Here is a 20553-nt window from a genome sequence, read left to right as displayed (position 1 = left end):
AGCTCCATGATGCTACAGGTTGTGGTGTACCATGTGGTTTTGCATAGAACTACATTTGTGCGTTACACAATTTTGGGCAATTTGATTTGTTGTGGGAGAAAAAATGTGTAACGCATGAATCGAAACGCTTATAAGAGCCGACGTTGCATAAACATACGGCTTCTGTGATTGTGTTTTAATTGCTTGAATATGACGCATGAATTATTGACTATCAAGTGTTGTAACAACATTGGGGGATGTGAACCTGCAATTTTATGAGGTCTTACTTTGCTCTATCTCTTGTTCATGCAATCCCATGATTCCTTGCCATACCTTCTTTCCGGGAAAGGAGGAGACAAAAACCAAAATCACATATCGCTATCATTTCTTGGTTAAAAGCTGACCGGTCGAATCTTGCTCTATCAGATGCTTCAATGTAAAACTACATCTTTCGCCAAACATTCCTTTTAAGGACTACGTACGATGTTACCGCAAACCTCTCTTCCTCATTTACATCACCATGAAAACTTTCAAACAACACATAAAACCACATGTATAGTATGAAATGGAACCAGTTTTCAGGATACGATTTACAATAAGAACAGAAACAGGAGTTAAAAAGGAATTCATCAAACCATTGACGCGAATCTATCAGGTGACCCGGTCTTTCCAATCGGACTTTCCAACACGGATTAAATCCCTTCTTTTACTGCAATATAACATTAGCTATCTATAGCTTTCTATCTATCAAAGTACATTTAAAGATGCAGGAAATTATTTTTCTTAAAAAGCTTTTTATTCAATCTAAGCCTGACGTGTCATCATATCAGTTTCTCGTTCACATCGGAACTTTTCTGATTGATGTTATCTTTAAAAAGTCTTATAGAAAATGTTTGTGTTATTTTTAATCTTATAAATCTCCTCTAATTCCATAACTGGTTCGGACTCTATTTATAGTAAAAGGGCGTTTAGAATTCCCTATAGGAAGTTTCTCTTTGTTACTTATTATGGCATTGACGCTCAGTTTATCACTAGAATGTCAAATGTACACTGAAGACAGACGTAGTGGCTATACATAGTGTGCAAAGACCCGCAGTCGTAAGAGTGACAAGTCTATATGGACAGTATTTTTAGAGAAATCATCTTATTGAACAATTTAAAAAAAAAAAAGTTGTTTGAGCAGAGATTGTTAGTAAATGCTTGTTATATCTCATATTATCCCATACCGGTAGTCCTACATCCCACGGTGCAAGAAATCTGCTGATAAAGAAAGTTAGTTGAACACCAGATTTGGAGCTGAATGAAAATTGATGAACATGTGGTAAAGTTAAACGAATGGAGAAAAAAACAACCACAAACTCATGAAAGCAAAAGTTCGGTACAGTATGAATATTAACATTTGGTCTTGACCACTTGTTTTGTGTCAGTTTCTGTTTCAGTAAGTTTTATTTCTCCACCTGTATATAAAAGAAAATAGATATAACAATATCAAACATATCATTCACGAGTTATGAAAATAACAACAAGAGTTCACATTACAAATATATAATCATGTGAAATAATACATACAATTTCATGGCAAATCTTTAAGTATACAGGTGGAGGAGACCGTTTGTCAATAAGTTAATCGCTTGACTTGGACAACGGCCAGCCAGAGATGCACAGCATCTCTTCATAATCATGAATATGTGGGACCGTAGGCAAATGTTGCCATTCGTATGAAGATTTTTTTTTCTCTGAATTTAGCAGCAGTTATACACACAGATATAGGAGCTTTGTCTACACAGGCAGAAGACGGCATCACGGTGGAACATCCGTGGATTCGGCTCCGCGGAGAATCCCGCCACTAATTAAAGAGATCCCGTTACGAGATTTAGCAGACGACATGTCTGGAGGGAAATGTCCAGTTTACCCAGCCAATTTATGGAAAACGAAAACCTACTAACTCGGCATCGTTACGGGAGAGCTCGTGGACGAGAATGCGCTGAATGACGGTATTAGCCGCAGAAACAACAGAATCGCGCTAGAGATCTAGAAGCAAAAATTCTCGATAATTGACAAGGTGGTTGCAACTGCACGAAAGGGGCTCCTAAAAACATGATAACATCGGCTGGATAGGTGTTTATTAACAAGAGATTTCACTGACAAGACATAGGAGACGTAACGGGGTGATAGGCAATTAAAACAATTTAGCGCTTGAGCTCTTTTGGCACTATCATTGGACATGCAAAGTGGGTCGCGGAGGATACTGCTAACAACGTGGAATATTTTTCATATCATATTTTGCTTTTTCTTCTGAGAAAAACAATGCTCAAATATCCATGAATTATTGTTGTGTGACAAAGTGTGTGTTCACAAAAACTGAGCAAATTTTCTTATAGACGATTGAATATAATGTGGAGTATCAATATGCGCCGTGGAACATACAGGGTCTCGCAGGAATGATACGAAATCTAAAAAAAAAACAAACAAACACATTTTTAGGTGCACACAGAGATTAAAGTGCGTGGGGATAATCTTCGTATTCGTCTTCTCCTTTTTCTCCATCCTTTTCTTTATATTCTCCTCCTACCTTGTCTCACTTATGGGGGGGGGCTCACTGACATGCGAACTGATGTCCTTCACCTCTGATAAGGTGGCGTCCTCCTTCATCAGGTTATTAACCTTTGTATGCTTAGAGTGCTGATTGGCACAGAAAGACCCCATAGCATTGTACATACTGTCTAAAGTCCCTGGCACAGAGAGGGTTAACGTATCATCTTTTAGGTCTCCCTCTCCTCTGTTTGCCTGTCACTTTCTTTCCGATGTTTTTATTTGCATCAGTTCTCTTCATCTCTCTGCGTACCTCAAAAAAACCGCCGTGACCTTGTCTGTATGGATATTGCTCCAAACTCCAAGACGGTCGAACCTTGAGTGAACCCCCGCATTCTTCACGCTGTCCCCCTCGTCAGGCCCAGCACTCATCTTCACATCTTTGTGTCTGCAATATTCAGATTAACCCTGCCCTCATCATTCGGTTAAAATGTTCCTTGCCTTGTTATAAAATGGGCTTTAGAATCTCTGCAATCTGATTGGTCAATTGTCATACATTGATTTTTACTGATCCACACTGAGCCATGCGTCCGGTAAAATCCGAACGCGTGGCTCAAGTCTTGTATAGTATTGTAGATGTACCGGACTCATGATGGGGAAAATGGTTGTATTATGAATTTATGGGCCCATTTTATAACACAAATGATGCACAGGCCTATTTCATGGATCAGTGAGAATTGGATGCTCTCTTTTAACTTTGGAACAGTTTAAAACCCACTCGCGGCGCTCGTGGGTTTAAACAGTTCAAAAGTTAGATTCCCGCATCAAATTCTCACCGATCCACTCTGTCCTGTGCATCATTTGTATACTGTACAATGGTGCTGGCTGGACAACTGCTTTAGCAACCATGGCAACATTTACCTTATAACCTTTGTGATAAATTAATCTTAGGATCAACGAATACCTAAAGGAGACTTTGAATATAATTTGACCTTAAAATAGCTCAGAATTATTGTAAGCTAGTATGACACTGAAACTGCGTTTGTATATGGTTGAAATAAATCGTATTCTAAATTCGTCGTTTCACAAATTAGAATCGCGTTAATCTGTCTCTTGTATGTGTAATAAGGAAACTTTCTTCGGCTGGGTGACTAAAAAAAAGATCTAATAATAACACCGGGGTTTGGGTGAAGATAACGTCATAGAAGAGCTCTGTAAGCATTTTTCACATGTTTAATGTCAGCCGAACGTTTGACCTTGCCATTTTAGTCAGGATATGGCTGTAAGAGAGCAAAATCAATCAAACGACAAAACATTGATGGAACTTATTCCAAGTTAATAACAAGTGCTAATCCATGTTTACCTTAACAAAACACTGTACTCTCTTTGGATCTATTCTCGCTCACGTACAATGTATCATACAAAGTTACGTAACATTTCAAGGGCGTTGATAGTTGGCAGGCTATCTAGGTTTTGACCGTGAATTTATTATGAGTTGTGAATAATAGGAGATTGACGGTTATTTTCTTTGGAGCGATTGGCGGGAAGCGGTCATATCCAGAAACGTGTCATATGGACGAGGCCCGCCGGAAGTAGAAATAGATGAGGAAGAATGGAGAATGATGGGTAATGCTTTGATTATAAAAGAAAAAAAAATCTGTCAGGTGAGAAAGTGCGAACTAATCACACCAAGTAGGCCTACCTTCTTGGTCACACCTAGATGATGTGTTCTTTCATCAGCCAATCTTCATTATACAGTAAGACATTAAAAGGCATTATTTACCATTTGCAGATGAAACAAAATCCCAGATTTAGTGCTTCAAAATAGTTCTAAAATGTAAGTAATTGATAGAAACAACCAATGTAAAGATTTGAATCAGTATGATCAATGTTAACTATTGTTAAATATATAAAATGTGAACAATAGTTGGGATAAAATTGTTTCTAGACTAAACCGTCTACAGTATGGCTTAGTGAGAAAAATTGTGATACCTCCTTATATTTTAGGCTTTATTGAGAAATTTTTACATGATCGCTGATGATAGGATGTTATATGTGATACAACTGACCTAGGTATACACATATGCATCAAATGTAGTATCTTGAACATTTTTAAATCACTGTTCCCAATAGTAAACAGGACCTTTAAGAATGAAATGAATGCCAAAACATCATCGACCTGAACATGGTTATTCGGAAGACTCCCCCTCCCCACACACACACCCACCCTTCCATGGAGGCGAATGGAAGTGGTTATTTGACGTACACACACAAAAAAAATGGTAGCTTACTAAACCACTTGTATTTTTATTGTCTGACGTCCTCACCTTGAATACCTCTACCTTTGAACTTATCGTATGATTGTTTGCAATGTCTTGCAGTATTTGTCTTCCAAGTGCGAAAAACAACAGCTCCTGACTACGGTAAAGACGATCGTATTAACCACACGACCGTGACGACCTCTACCATTGTTACCGCTTCCATGTTACAAAACAAACCACAAATCAAGGATTGAGAGATAGAAAGAAGAGAGAAGGGGGAGGGAAAAAGAGATCGTATGGTAATGTGAATGATGATGACGTGAAGGCATAAGCAGAACGGCATAGATAATCAAGAGAGTTTGCAAGCGGAATATCTGACTCAGCATACCAAAATGATTATCAACTTTTGGAACTTCGCTCTAGACTTATTAAGCTCTCTTCTGTCCGTCTGCGCTGGGAAAGATGTTCGCGAAAGAGACGCATGAATCAGATCACATACTCGGAATCATTTCTTCTGAACCACGGGAGAAAGAGAGAGAGAGAAAAACCTCCGGCTTGTTTGTGAATTCTGAGATTGCATGACGATAATGGTACCGGGCATGTTTTCAGAGCGCCAAATCCTGCTGGATCAGGGATACCAAGGGCTCATGAGCGAACAGGAATGAGTCACAAAATGACAAAACAGTGCCATGTAAAAACCATCATGTAAACAAGAAAAAACAAGAAGTAGCAATGATCTGCTTGCTAACTTGTAATTGAGGTACGATATTCATTGTCGTATTTCTGCTATGTAGGCAAAATATTCAATATGACGCAATCTTTTCTGTTCTCATCTTTCCGACTCAGTGACCATTACTTGGCAGTGCGTAAACCCTTTGATGTGGAATTGTTCCTACCTTGTGTTGATCTTACCTTGTCTTCGATGTCATCAGAATTCTGATGCCAGTACTTTGCAAGCAAAGCTTGATCTCACTCCGATGCGTCATTTAGGGAAAATGTTTTGAAGAATGCGGGGATTAAAGGAGACCTCCGGATGATTTTCAGATTTTTACATTTGAACAACTATAAATTACTTATACTGAGGACAGAGTTTCAGAATTTGTGATAATTGGGATGAAGAATAAGAATATTTTCAAAATTTAGAACAAATTGCAATGAACAAGGATGATGACATGGCAGAGTCACCATAAGAATGCATGAGTTGGGGCTCAAGGAAACAGAACAAAAGAAGAAGGCATGCATAGATTATACACAGGTGAACTCGCAAGCAAGCGGTATTGTAATGGAATTACACTGCTACATTTCTGAAATATGTGAACCTCCTATGTCATCATCCTTGTTCAGTGTAATTTGTTTAAGGTTTTTCAAAGTATTGTTTCTCTGCTCAAGAACCACAACAAATTCCACAAATCTATACATGGAGCCGTTGATTTATGTACTACATGATTTGAAATTATGAAAATCGTCTGGAATGTCCCTTTAATGGTGTTGTTTGTTTACTGTTGTTCGATGTGCATCCGATTCTTCTTCTTCTTCTTCTTCTTCTGATAAGTCTGCCTCCTTCAATAGACTGAAGATTCATGCAGACTGGTGCTATTTACATTATAATACAATTTATTTACAGATATTTACAAGCACATAGAAAAATTATTATAAAAAATATTAAAAATTATTCTAATGAATAACACGCTGGCCTTGCGACTGAAAGTTGGTAATGTTGGCTTAAATTGAGAAGAATTCAAGAGATTGAAACGGCTATAGAAATGTCGAATGAGCAAAAATACTATGCAGCCTTTATGACGATAACTGTGACATTCGTTTTTCAATGCCGCTGGTATATAGCCAAGAGTATTTTTTTATATGTATTTATGTATGTATTAATATCATTTCACAATTTGGCCCTTACGAACTTATCGATTAGCTTAGAAATATATCATTATTGTTACTATTTAATATATCATTCAAATACTTGGAATCAATTTTCCATTTCATTAGCCGTTGCTATGTCGGGAAAGTCTCCGCTACAAGATTATTGCTCATCAGGAATAGCCTTCACTGTATACAAAGTATGCATCAAAAGGAATTGTGTACAATCTAATACAAAGGTTTGTAAGTATATTGGATCAAGGATTTATCGTATATTCGTAACTCCTTGGCCTGACGGTACACTTCGAGCTCCTTCGGAAATTAACGAACTACGGCAACGAGCAAACAAGGATATGAAAAGCAACGATGAACGAAGGGGTACCGTGATTGCGCCACGCTGCCTCTAGTCCGCCGGGAAGACGGGGGCGAGGGGACGCACGGAGCGAGGCTCAACATGACGAAATGCGGGCACGTCGCGGACTCGAGTGGGAATAAACAACATCAACGTTGTTTGGCAGATCTCCCAAATGTAAGCCATCACTCATATTCGTGACGTCCATGTTACTTGTCATATCTGTGTCAAAACACACAAATACACACAGACTTGACTTGAGATTTGGATCTGAGTAGCGTTAGCAGGCATACTGATCACGTGACTTCGAGCACGATGATAATCGGAAAGTTTTAAGGCCCAATATCACGTCATATTTATTCACGTTAATTCATGTAAATATAGAATAAAATCTAACAAACAAAACAGTAGAGTTTTCACTGAAGTGTGAAAGAGTTTTCACTGAAGTGTTTCCGCTGAATGTGTTTAAAAGAAAATTAAGAATGCATGTTTTAAATCAGTATGCCGAAATTGTGTGATAAATTGTTCTCTCATGAAATATGTCAGTGTGAGTGTGTGTGTGTGTGTGTGTGTGTGTGTGTGTGCGCGTATATATGTGTGTATTAATTCATAAAGAAATGTTTTCAATCAATATCTTGATATTTTATGAATGAAATAGTATGGGGACAGGATTTTTATATAAGGCATAGCCTTTCTGTCTGTCTCCGAACACTTTCAAATGTATTGTACATTCGTAATGTTATACTGATGCTTATTGTGATCATTCTTTTCTTTGTTATAGTATGGTGTTGTCAATTTTCTGTATTTTTCCTCTGTTTTTACTGAAAGTGTTGAATACATCGAATCTGAAATCTGAATCTGAAGTCGGACATGAAATCAGAAAGTTATGGGATGGGTTAAGTTTCGCTTGCGTTCATTAATCAAAATCACATGACATTGATACTCAACAGGAACAAATTCGTGTTTACAATAACATCCACGCCCCTTATACCAGTTTAAGAGATAGAGAGAGGGGGGGGGGGGAAGAGAGAACTTTAACTTTTAAAGAAAAAGTTGATAGTGTCTCTTTTTTGTACATCACATAACGCATTGTGCGGTACATGTCCAGTGCATGTATTCCCTTGATTATTTCAATCCTAATCGACCTCCCGCACGCACACACACACACACACACACATATACACACACACACACACACACTCACAGAGAGAGAGGGAGAGAGGAAGAGAGAGACAGAGAGAGGGGGGAAGAGAGAGAGAGAAACGTCCAATGGCGGGACTAAATTACGAAAGACTCGTTAATCATTATGGCTTGTACAAATGGTGTAACAATGATACTTTTTTTATTTTAAAGGTACTGTTTACCATAGGGAGCAGTGACTAAGAAAGTTAAAAGTTGTATCACAAAACATCCTTCCATATGAAAATTTCGCAGAGCCTAAAAAGGAGATAGCACTATTTTTCTCAATTAGCCATAACTGTAGACGGTTTATTCTAAAAACGACTTTATTACAACTATTGTTCACACTTTGCATATTTAACCATATTTAACATTGATTATTCTGATTAAAACATTTACATTGGCTGTTTCTATCACTAACTCACATTTTAGAGCTATTTTGAAGCACTAAAGCTGGGTTTTCGTTTCATCTACAAATGGTACATAATGCCTTTAACAAGGAAATGCAATTATCTCTATGTGTGTTAGTTCTTTCTTTTTAACTCCCCCCCCCCTCTCTCTCTCTCTCTCTCTCTCTCTCTCTCTTTATCATCGGAAAATATTCGAGAATTGTGCATATTATGTTTGTGAATATGTGTGTGCGTGCTTATTAATCATCAAGAACAAGATGGAGCATGCCTTAACTTCTCGTTTCAGTTTGATTCCAATCTATTGCATACCCTTAAGAATATCTGTTCCTTGACTGAATAGTAAATTGCGTAGCTCATCACTGTTGATCACGAGGCAAAGCTATCAGCGATTTTGACTACATTATTGTAAACCGGCCTGTTGTGGTTTCAGTGAATACAGGGAGGTGAAACAAACCAGGGAGGTGGAAGAGAGATATTCCACCTCCCTGGACTAACAAGGGAATGTAAAGACGTCGTAAACTCACGAACGAGCTCATAGAGCAATCCCGGCAGGTTCATTATACTCACATCAAGGGCTCTAAAAGTAGGCCTACAGGCTTAGGCCTAACCCTACCAAGACCATCATGCATGTGCACCCAACACCATAACAAATTTAGAGCAAGATAAATTCATGGCTACACTAATATCTACATCTTAATCAATCAAACATACTCAAACTGGGTATGGGTATCCTTAATCCTATTTAATCAATCAAACATATTTTTATACATTTGTAATTTCCCTCTATGTAAACCGGAATAAGTAGATAACTTCATGTTAGGAAATATGCATTTTCAATTTTGATGTGAAGGTTTCTAATGAGTAATGAGTGAGATTTCCCGGTATCCAGTGGTAATATATTTCATACACTCGCATGACACAATGTAGATAAACATACACTTGCACTCTAGTTTCATTTACAGCCACTTGCGGTAGCCAGTGATAACAATTAGGCTACTATTTCCTCGATCAATCTCCGAAGCCGGAAAGAGGCTGTGAATTTCCGGTAAACCGCAGGAATGTCTGGTATGATTGGTATTTTGCGTGACAATAGGATCCCGGAACTTAACCTTCTGTGGCTCACGGTCTCAAAATTCCACTGCTTTTACAGGCTATGGTCCTACATTCAGTTGTCTCAAGGTTAAACGATTTGTCCCAATCATATCGCTTTAGTATCGTGATCAGCGCGCGCAACTGACAAAGCACGTCACCCTCTAATTACTCTTCCTCTGTACATTGTGCGTATTCGCAACCTGCGATATGAATAATTATAATAGCCTACGTGACGCTATTTTCCCCTCGGTAAATAACGACACGCTCAACGGACACACAATCCGAGGAATTTTGCGTTGGCGGTTTATCAAAGTTTTCATTTGAAATAATTTCTTTATTGAGTTTTTTGTTATATTTCTGTGTCTCCTTTCATTTATGGTGTTGGCTTTATTGTCTCAATTGTATTGACCGGAAATGGCAGTCATCCCATTTTGAGTTTTCTTTCTTTTTCCTTTTTTCGCCAAGCATTACCAAAAGTTCCGAAATGTAATGTTGAGTAAGAAAGTTGAAATTAAAAAATATAAAATAATGATAATTAAAAAAAGAAACTATGGGGAACTTTTCAGTAGCTCTTTGCCTAACGGTGATTCGCTTTACAAGTTGATAAATCATATTCTGATTTTTCATTAAGGAGGAATATCACCAGAGTTATATATATAGACTTGAGCTAAAAACAACGAAAAAGTTCGGAGACCGAATGTTCATATAGCGACTTGAGTTTTCTCACACAAGCACAACACAAATTGGTCTTAACATATCTGTATGCTGTTCCGGAAACCAAAAGAGAAATGTCAAGTCATCCCCCCACCTCTCCTCCTCCTCCTTCGCATCCTCCTCCTCCTCCTCCTCTTCCTCCTCCTCCTCCACCACCTCCTCCTCCTCCTCTTCCTCCTCCTCCCCCTCTTTCTCTTCCTCCTCCTCCTCCTCCTCCTCTTCCTCCTCCTCCTCCTCTTCCTCCTCCTCCTCCACCACCTCCTCCTCCTCTTCCTCCTCCTCCTCCTCCTCCCCCTCTTTCTCTTCCTCCTTCTCCTCCTCCTCCTCCTCCTCCTCCTCCTCCTCCTCCTTGATCCTTCCTCTCCTCCTCCTCCTCTTCATCCTCCTCTTCCTCCTCCTCCTCCTCCTCTTTTTTTCCTCCTCCTCCTCCTCTTCATCCTCTTCATCCTCCTCTTCCTCCTCCTCATCCACCACCTCCTCCTCCTCCTCCTCTTCTTCCTCCTCCTCCTCCTCCTCTTTCTCTTCCTCCTCCTCCTCCTCCTCCTCCTCTTTCTCTTCCTCCTCCTACTCCTCCTCATCCTCCTCCTCCTCCTCCTCCTCCTCCTCCTCCTCCTCCTCCTCCTTCTCCTCCTCCTCCTCCTCCTCCTCCTCTTTCTCTTCCTCCTCCTCCTCCTCCTCCTCCTCCTCCTCCTCCTCCTCTTCCTCCTCCTCCTCCTCCTCCTCTTCTTCCTCCTCCTCCTCCTCCTCTTTCTCTTCCTCCTCCTCCTCCTCCTCCTCCTCTTTCTCTTCCTCCTCCTACTCCTCCTCATCCTCCTCCTCCTCCTCCACCTCTTCCTCCTCCTCCTCCTCCTCCTCCTCCTCCTCCTCCCTATGACCAGTTTACCTATACATTTTGCCTTCTTCTCAGAACAGAGCTATTGGTTTCTCATCACATGGATCTTTTCCGGAGTGATGGCCCGACATAGCAGCAAATTATCCATGCAAGCTGGAAACCAAGGAGTTTGAGGCGTACTCAAAATAGATTAGAGATTTGTGGAATTAATGTTGTTGTTGTTGTTGTTGTTGTTGTTGTTCTTTGAATGTCAGTTTTGAGTTTGTACCATTTCACGTGGCTACTAATGCAGCAACTCAATTGAATCAACAAACAACCATGTCGTTCCCATGTGAGTGTATTTATAAAGCACATTTACTGCCCTTTGAGTATAGCAAGAGCCTCTCTCGATTGCAATTCCCCTTCCCATCCCTTGCCCATCACCAACATAACGATTGTAATGCTGAGAATAATATGGTAATAGCTGTTAGGGCCTATGCATAGATTTGATGTTGATTGCGAAAGTTGTGATAGTGGCAGGCGGGTGTCAATTGAAAAGAAAATGACCCACGACTAACGGTGTCACGAATGATTTGAAATACCCTCTTTACCGATTAGAGATGCCATTTTCTGTTGGAAAGACATGAGTGTCCATGTCATCACCTTCAAGACAAGGTTACAAAATGGCCGTCAAAGTCACGTTTACCCCCCCCCCCCCCCTCCCACCACGGGTTCCTATGAATCCTAATAATAGTTAACATCCATCCGTCTGAACACAAAGACGAAAAGCAATTCAAACAAGCTTGAGTTTACCTAAGTTTACATACACGTTGTTTTCATTTTATACTCAAAACGTTGAAACAAGAGAAAAAAAAAACAACTTGCGATAATTCAATGTGTTTCTATGTTGACATTTTCCCCTTGTGAAGTCCTTCCCCGCAGTTTACCCTCCTTATATCATGTGCCAATTTTCGCGGTCCCGAGAGAACCATCAAATCTAAATTTCCTCCTGTATCCTATGATCAGTTAAATTTTCAGAACTGTTTGTGTGGGATGATCGTCTCTTATTTTTCAGCCCTGAGTTGTTGTTGTTTTTATTCGGTGCATATGTTTCTTGATTGCAGCAAAGAGTCGACATCGCGGAGGAATCCCTTGACACCTTCTGACGCGCCTGCGCAAATTCATTTGGAGATAACTGGAGTCGAAGTGGAAATGGGTTGTGGCATGAGAGCTCCGTGCTGTGAGATTGTGTGCTTTATTGGGTCCTCCATGGACTATATTTTGTCTCTGCGGAGGCGTTCACATTTTTTTCTTTAAATTCCAGAAAAAAATGAGGCAGGACATTACATACCACTGATAACGCACCAAGGGGATGAAGTTCTGGACCAAGAACTTGATGTAGGTCCTAGATCTATACATCTCAGCAGGAAAGAATTGTATGATGCTTTGAGACGAACCTCAAAGATGTTATTCGATGTTCTTAAAAGGATTATGTACAATGCAAATGCATATTGACCTTCATTGACTTATGATGAAATGATCATCTTTTATGTGGACAAAAGAATATCTAAATGTGACATATGTTTTATGATAATATTTCTACTGATCTTCCATCAGATTATTCTTGGATACATCCACAAAAACACCTTCCAAACCAAGATTTTGCCAGTGACACCATCTGTCGATTTTTGCTGGAGTACTAATCAATATGATAAACAAACAGCATTGGAAAGCACCTTTCCTTAGACTGAGCAAATAACCTTTTTTTTTGCGTGTATCCCTGCAAGAACTTTTGTTAAGCAACATGAAACGTACAAGTTTTGCTCATTGTAGGGGGAGCATGCATTCCAATCCAGCACACAGCGGTGAAAAGTGGAAAATAACTTTCGATCGAATTTCCGCCTACTGTCTAACAAGTTTCCCAAGAGTCTTACGTTTTAAGAAATGTGTCCCCATCAGATTTATTTATTTTTCTTATGTTTTTGATGAATAATCCGATTTGATTGATACCAGTAACATGGAAGCAAACGAGCAGTTATGGTTTGATAGAAATGAAGCAAATAATTAAGAAATCACAATAATATCAATAACATCTTAAATGGTGTCATCAAGATTCAGTTTTGACAGATATGACCTCCAGACTGAGCTTAGTTTAGCACTTACTGTGCATGTGAAATATACCCCAATCCATCATGGTGAGATTTCTTCAAGCATTGTAGAAAGAAATCCCAATGTGCATCTTTATTACACTGGATGATTCATTATGATATTATAGTTCATAAACTTTTGAAATAAATCCCATATTTAGTATTTGCTTGCAAAACAGTGAGAGCAATGATTCTGAAAATGTTGGAAATGACACATAACTCTGGGGAGTCTGGCAGAAGATACCTCATTTGATCATTTGCTGAGATAACAACTTTCGTTTCAAACCTAATCTAAAATCAGCTCTGCTAAATTCAAGGGCTCAAAGCCAATATCCATGAAAAAAAAATGATTAAATGATGAAGTAAATGAACACGCAAACGGTCATAACTTTCGTTTTCATACTCAATAATGTTTGAAGTCATTTAGATATCCACCGCGAGGTTCTAACTGAGGCCCACATTCTTCCCCGGGGAAGACACTTTTTTTTTTTCTGGAGGAAATTCTTTCAGAAATTGAAGGAAGGAGGAATGCTGACGTAGTTTTTCCATCTTTGAATGAACCTAACTGATTTGACCTAATGATGTATTTCTCCTGGTGATGACACACTGTGCATACCGATAGGAGTTTGAATGAATCAGAGTGCCATAATGTCACCGAGTGAAATATTCTCCAAGTAAGTTAAAGGTCATCTATCTTCTTCTTCTCCTCCTTCTTCTTCTCCTTCTTCTTCTTCTTCTTCTTCTTCTTCTTCTTCTTCTTCTTCTTCTTCTTCTTCTCTTTCTTTATTTTTTTTACACCAGCAATCCATACGTAGAGTAATATAATCATTGTGTTCGGTATAGGTCAAAAAAGTCACTGCACACACATAATGCCAAAAGTCAGCATTTTACAGTTGGTTTTGAATTCGCTTGAAGGTCTAATGCACATTATTATTCGTCTACTAGTCGATTCTTCTCGGCAATATCATCACCTTAAGGGTGTATCAGTTATCGATATCAAGATTCTGGTGTCTGCAAACACGTTGTCGATACAAGATCATAGCATTGGCATGACAAAAACTGCGAACGAATACCGGTAATGAGATGTAAAGAGTCGGGTTTGTTGAATAGTATGGTCAAGCAGGGCGGTGATATAGCTCAGTTGATAGTGCGCCTGCGTTCAGATATAAAGGCCCCAGGTTCAATTCCCCAGTCTAACTGAGCACTGTTGTGTGCGATCATATCGTCCCCTCTAGCAAGAGGCAAAACACTCTGCTCATCGGATAGGACGTAACATGTGAGAGAGTCACAACTCATTGCTAATGCACGTAATAGATCCTGCTTCATTCATCGCAAAGATCAGGGTGCATAACCCGGTGAACATTGGTGAAGTGGTCCTCATCTGAACCCTATGGAAGACCAGCCAGTGCAGCTAAATATAGGCTATCCAGCCATCTTCTTATCTTAGATGGAAAAATAAAACAAACAAACAAACAAATAAACAAGTATGTTAAACACACGATGTCACCCCCTTCAAAACAGGCAAATCACTAGGAAGAAAGAGAGGCCTTGAACCAGAGGCTTCAAGATCAAAGGTCCCCGATCTAATCCACTCCAATCCGCCACAGCATGTGTTTCTGCGCAATAACTAGTCCATTGAAAGCTAGGAGGAGTACCACCACTAGCAGCTCCTTGGTCCGAAAGTCCCCCCCCCATAACCCAACGAAGTCATGATTTTCATGATGTGTACAATCCAGTGGGAAAATGTTTTAGACGATGACTCCACTGCTACGTTGCATTCGAGTACATATATTTGAATGTGACCGATATCGTTATTATCTTTTTCTGAAAACAATGGGATTCTCTTATTCAATGTCTGATTGCAACAAACTCTTCAACATTCCGTTGGATCGATTTCGCTTTATTCATAAAGTCAATATAACATGGTGTAGAATTTCACCTTAGTACCTTGCTGCAAGTTAAAGGAAGACGGTAAAGGTCGTTCCAGGCAAATCATGCCATCGAGCACACATCAACCTCCAGTACTGTCACATTCAAACAAGCCCACGCTCCTCTCGGATTCCAAACAGGGTCTGTGGGGATTTCCCCCGCATCCCCGCGGGGCGCGCGCGAGCCAAGAACACGTCCAAACAGCGCGTCCCACCGACTTGAGAAGTCCTGTTGCGCTAATGAGGCGATTTTCCTGCAATTTGTCGAGAGTAATCCCCATCGATTTGTGCAAAAAACCTGAAGCATCGGGTCTCCAGTAGAGGAAGAAATGAGCCGTAGGGAAAAGTGATACAGCTCAACACTGATCCGTGTCGGAGGCTATGTTTTTAATGCCCTCCGATTGGTACTTGACGAATAACCGAAGTACTTCGCGCTCTTGACTCGTCAACTACAATTACCTTTTCCGTCCTCGTAAACTGCGGGTCATTTCGACAAACTTTGCTGCATCATTTCGATGTTCGTTTCGTCTCCGCTGAGAAATGACGATCACATCATAATACGTAGATGCAGCTCCTTTTGCATTTGCGTGGGTCTTTGTCTTCATTTCGTTCAAAAAAAAACCCAACAACGATCAAATGATGAAATGAAAATCACTTTGATTAATTTGTTTCCTAGTATGGTAAGTTTATATGGAGATAATGTTATGAATGGTTTCGCTGCAAGAATGTAACACTACGTTTCACTCTGATCATGATCTGATTTTGTCTGAATAATTAGACAAAACACAGACAAAACAATTGATAAAAAGCATTGATTGACCAGATTATTGTACAATTTCTGCTGCGTGGATGCATTAATTTGCGTGCATTGGTTTCAACCCTTCAACTCCTCTTCGTTCGCCCCTTTTCACTGTCCTCTTAAGTCTCTTCCTGTTAAATCTTCGCAGCTTACATTTTTCCCTTTTTTACAGTTGAGATGCCTCGTGTTTGTTTGTGTGTATGTGTGTTTCTTTTTGTCTTTCTGTTCTTTCTTTTAAGGTAATCTGCCTTAGTATTCTTAGTTCAGTACTTAGTTATTGTTTGTGTGGAAACTGCATATTACAAGTCCAGCATTCCAGCAGTCCTCTCCGTTTCCAACAGCTTTCCTCCGGTATATAGTCATTAAAGTTATAGCACATAGTGAACTTCACTTCACAGTATTTTTCTTGATTACAATAATGTTTATTACTCTGACCTTGTGTACTATGTAAATGTTCAACTGTAATTGTACCTTTGTTGGAAATGAAATGAATGAAATCTGAATCTAAAAAGCAGAGGTCCATTTTCCCATCCCACTTTTATAGGATGGAACATTTTGTATTTTGATTCCATAATGATTTAAAAATCATTATTTCTGGCATAACGTACTTACGACCATGCTTCATTCTACTGCTGTACTAAATCGCAGTTTTGCTTAACTTTCTCACAACATTTGTTACTGTCGTGTTTTGTTTTGTTTTGTTTTGTTTTGTGTTTTGTTTTGTTTTGTTTTGTTTAGTTTTGGTTTGGTGTCTGGCTTTTATGGAGAATTTTCTCTAAAATATCATAGCTTTGCAAGAATGATGACGAAGATACAGATTAATAGAAGAAAAAGAAAAATAAAGATTGCACAAAAATGATACAAAGATGGTAAAAAGGGTCTTTCAAAGGTAGTGCAAAGATCGCATGAGGAAAGCACAAATACGGCACAAAATTTGTTGTAAAAGTGCGGAAAGATGGTACGAAAGACACTGCAAGTAATATTCTGCGTTCGCACAGTAATTCAACGTGTGTGACTAGAAGATGATGTCAGCTGTATTAGGGGGAAAAAAACACTGAGGGCGCATACAACCTTTATGAACTTCACTCGACCTCCTACATGTCCTAGCTGAGATTGAGTTACCGGGCAAAAAGCTGATAATAAAGACTACAAACAGGATTGACAAAGACTACAAATGTATATGGCTTTTACATCACAACACAAACCCACGTTTCTCGTCGCTCCCTGCACAGATGTACGTCTGTGTACTGAACAGAACTCCACAAAACTCCACAAAACAAGGAAAAGACCACGCCCACACACACGGCGTATGTATGTCACCTGTTTTACGTTTGGTCATGTTCTTTGTTACACTCATGCATCTATAGCGTCTATCCTTGATTTACTTTACCAATGTTCATGATGGCTATATGAAGTTGAATAGGACAGAGAGAGGGAAACAGACGGAGAAAAATGATCATGACAAATTTCTCGTCATCGTGCACCATTGATCAATTCTCGTGCCTATCCAAATTAAAGACCGTCCATTTAAATGAAACATATGACAGATCAGTATAGTCTCGTTTAGATCTCTTGTACTGAAAAAAAAACCAACAACAGTATATTCTCGTTTAAATCTCTTGTACTGAAAAACAAGTCACATCTTACACTGGATTCACTTCGGAATGTTAACTGTTCCCTCTTCATACAACATACTGTGGTAATCTTGTAATGACGCTGCGTTAAAAAAAAAATGACATTTTGTTGTCCTTATCACTTTTAAGCAGACTTCAGTCTGCTACTATTTATATCTATATTTATTTGAGAGCACGCGTCCTTTTTTTTTTACTTCGAGTTGCTTTCAATATAGACATATATATCTTGGTTCGTGATTTTACCATGTATATTTTGTCTAATATACCACTTATATTCCTTCCCCGTGTAGAAATAGATATGTCTCCCCGAAGCTTCGACATTTCCACAAGATCAATCTGAAATGGAAACGTGAAATTATTTCAAGCAAGATAAAAAAAACACGAATATATTATTAAAATGAATTATATCAATAAACTTACGAGGAGACGTCGAGTTCTTATCAATAATATGTGTCTCTCCTAATTTCAGAAGAGATATATTCTGTAAGACAAAATTATATCGAATCTGTATATATATTTTCATGCAACAAAATCAAATCTAATACTGGAAAGGAATGGAAGGGGAGAAAAAAGGAAAAGCTAGGCAAAAAAAAAGAAGAAAAAATGTGAGATGAAGAAGAAAGATGCTGAAAGAAGAAAGAAAAAGAATGACAAGGAGAGACAAGAAGGTTACTTACCTCTACCCAAGCTTGCCTGGCTTCATGAGGCTCTGTTTATGAAGAGAACTTCTCTTCGAGTGTGGGGCAAACAAAAGTGAATCAAACTTTGCGTCATCGATCCATCTCGCACTACGTCTGAAATCAATGCCAATGTGACCTCGACAAGAAGAATGAAGGGAACCTAGGCCAGAGACATCTGGCGGAAAACTTTTCTTTTCGTTTGTTTTATCGTCTAGACAAAGCGTGTTTTATCCACACTTACATGAGGAACACTTTAATAAGAAGTAGGCAAACGAAATCTTAGTAAGATCGAGATCATAGAGAGGAGATGAAGCGGATCTTAATCAAGAAAAGCATCATCTCGGATTAAAGATAAAATCGGGCTTTTCGCCCCCTTCTCGTCGCATGTAGCGATAGCGAAATGAGCAGGGCCGACATGACTAAAAAAATAATGCGACCTCTTAAATGAAACAGGTCAAATCAACAGCACCTGTAAGTGAGGCTAATTCTTTTAGCTTTCCTTTTCAAAGTAAATGGATTATACTTAGGTTTGCATTATGTGAGTGAAACCTGACGAATGTATAACGATATCAGATAAAACAAAGTAAAATTTAAAATAAAAGTATTACAAATATTGACCCTTATGCACCGCTTTATTTTCTTCATGTAGTTTTGTTTTTAAAAGACCCAATTTTCAATAGATAAAATTAAATACATGTATAACCTTCGTTGGAAAGCTGAAATTGGAAAGAGACTTAGAACAACACCCAACTCTATAAACAGACCTTGTAAAAAGTTTAGACTTTTTTTTAAAAGATTTTACCTTTAATCTAGAAAAAAAAAGTTCACTGTCTTGGAAGGACATTGACAAAGGACAACATTACCAATAAATGACTTGAGCTGTGTTTTGTGATAAAGAAAACGATAAGGTCGCCAGGCTCCTGTATTCTGCAAGGATTGGGGTACACCGACGGCACCCTTGGTGGCCGATATGTACTCATGTCTAGCCAAATCGCGTTGTTCACACACACACAAACCGACCGACAAAAAAAACCTTTTTCCCCCAATTGTCTCAAATATTTACCTCCATACTTCATTTTACATTGTTTCTCAATAATCTGTCATCCATATTTTTTTCCTTGGGAGGTCTAGAAGAGCCAAGGTCCACCCCATGTAACCCCCTTCCCTCGGCTTGCTTTGTCCCCGGACGCTGTCGGTGTGTTGCCCTTTCGCTCTCAACGTCTTTCTCTCCAGTCTCTTTTCTCTTTCTCTCTCACTCGCTCTGCGTCTCCTACCAGTCTTCTTCTTGCCCCAGGCGAGATCTGTTGCAAAAAAAGCTTGTAAGCCCCAGGGTGGGGGAATTGACAAGGGAGGGATCAAACACACCCATCTAGGGGCAATTAGCCGATTTATCTGCTCCCGATTCCCATGGCTTGCCATCCCCGGCGCTCGGCACAAAGGATGACGATCGACGGTTGCCGATACTCGATTTATCTTTGTTAACCAAATCGGATAAAAATTATTTTTTGATACGAAGTTTTATCAGCTGTTCTGCTGGAGAAGGATGCAAGTGTGCTCTTTCATTGTCCTTCTCTAGGCGGGACCAAGCCTTCAAAACCTACAAACCGATCCTCCAGACTTATAACCTAGGGCCTGAAGTGCACCCCTAATTTTCCTCGCCAAACATTTCGTCATCGGCTCATGAAGTCCGCTCGTCAACCATGCAAATAGGACAAATGCTTTTCCGTTCGCCTTCAGTAAACTGAACTCATCTTACATGAACTGATTCAATCGACAGACTGCTGTATCAGGGGGGTTCTTTCCCAAGAGTAAAGTTTACAAACTTCCCGGTCGATCTCTCGTACTCACAAAGGAAAGGGACAGGAAGGTGGGTGTGGCCATGTTACAATAAAGGCAGGAGAAATGATGACGAATGCCGAATTGGGTTCAGTGTTCGAGTTTTCTCCTGTTCTTTAGCATTGCATGTGTGATGTCTTCTTTATTATTAGGAGGCCTTATTGTGATCATTTACCCCATTATCATCACTTTGTTCTCTATCAAGGGGAAACTGATCCCGTTACACTTTCCCAAGGGACAAAAACACAGCTGATGCCGTGGTCTCTTTTTGTTTCTGTGTATTTCTTAAGACTTTTTGTCTATTGTACGCCGCGCCGCTTTGATGAGCGTAGA

Source organism: Diadema antillarum, unplaced genomic scaffold (genome assembly GCF_040938485.1).
Source record: "Diadema antillarum isolate AM-2024a unplaced genomic scaffold, OU_Dant_1.0 scf00000110, whole genome shotgun sequence".
NCBI lineage: Eukaryota > Metazoa > Echinodermata > Echinoidea > Diadematoida > Diadematidae > Diadema > Diadema antillarum.
This window is presented reverse-complemented; position numbering follows the sequence as displayed.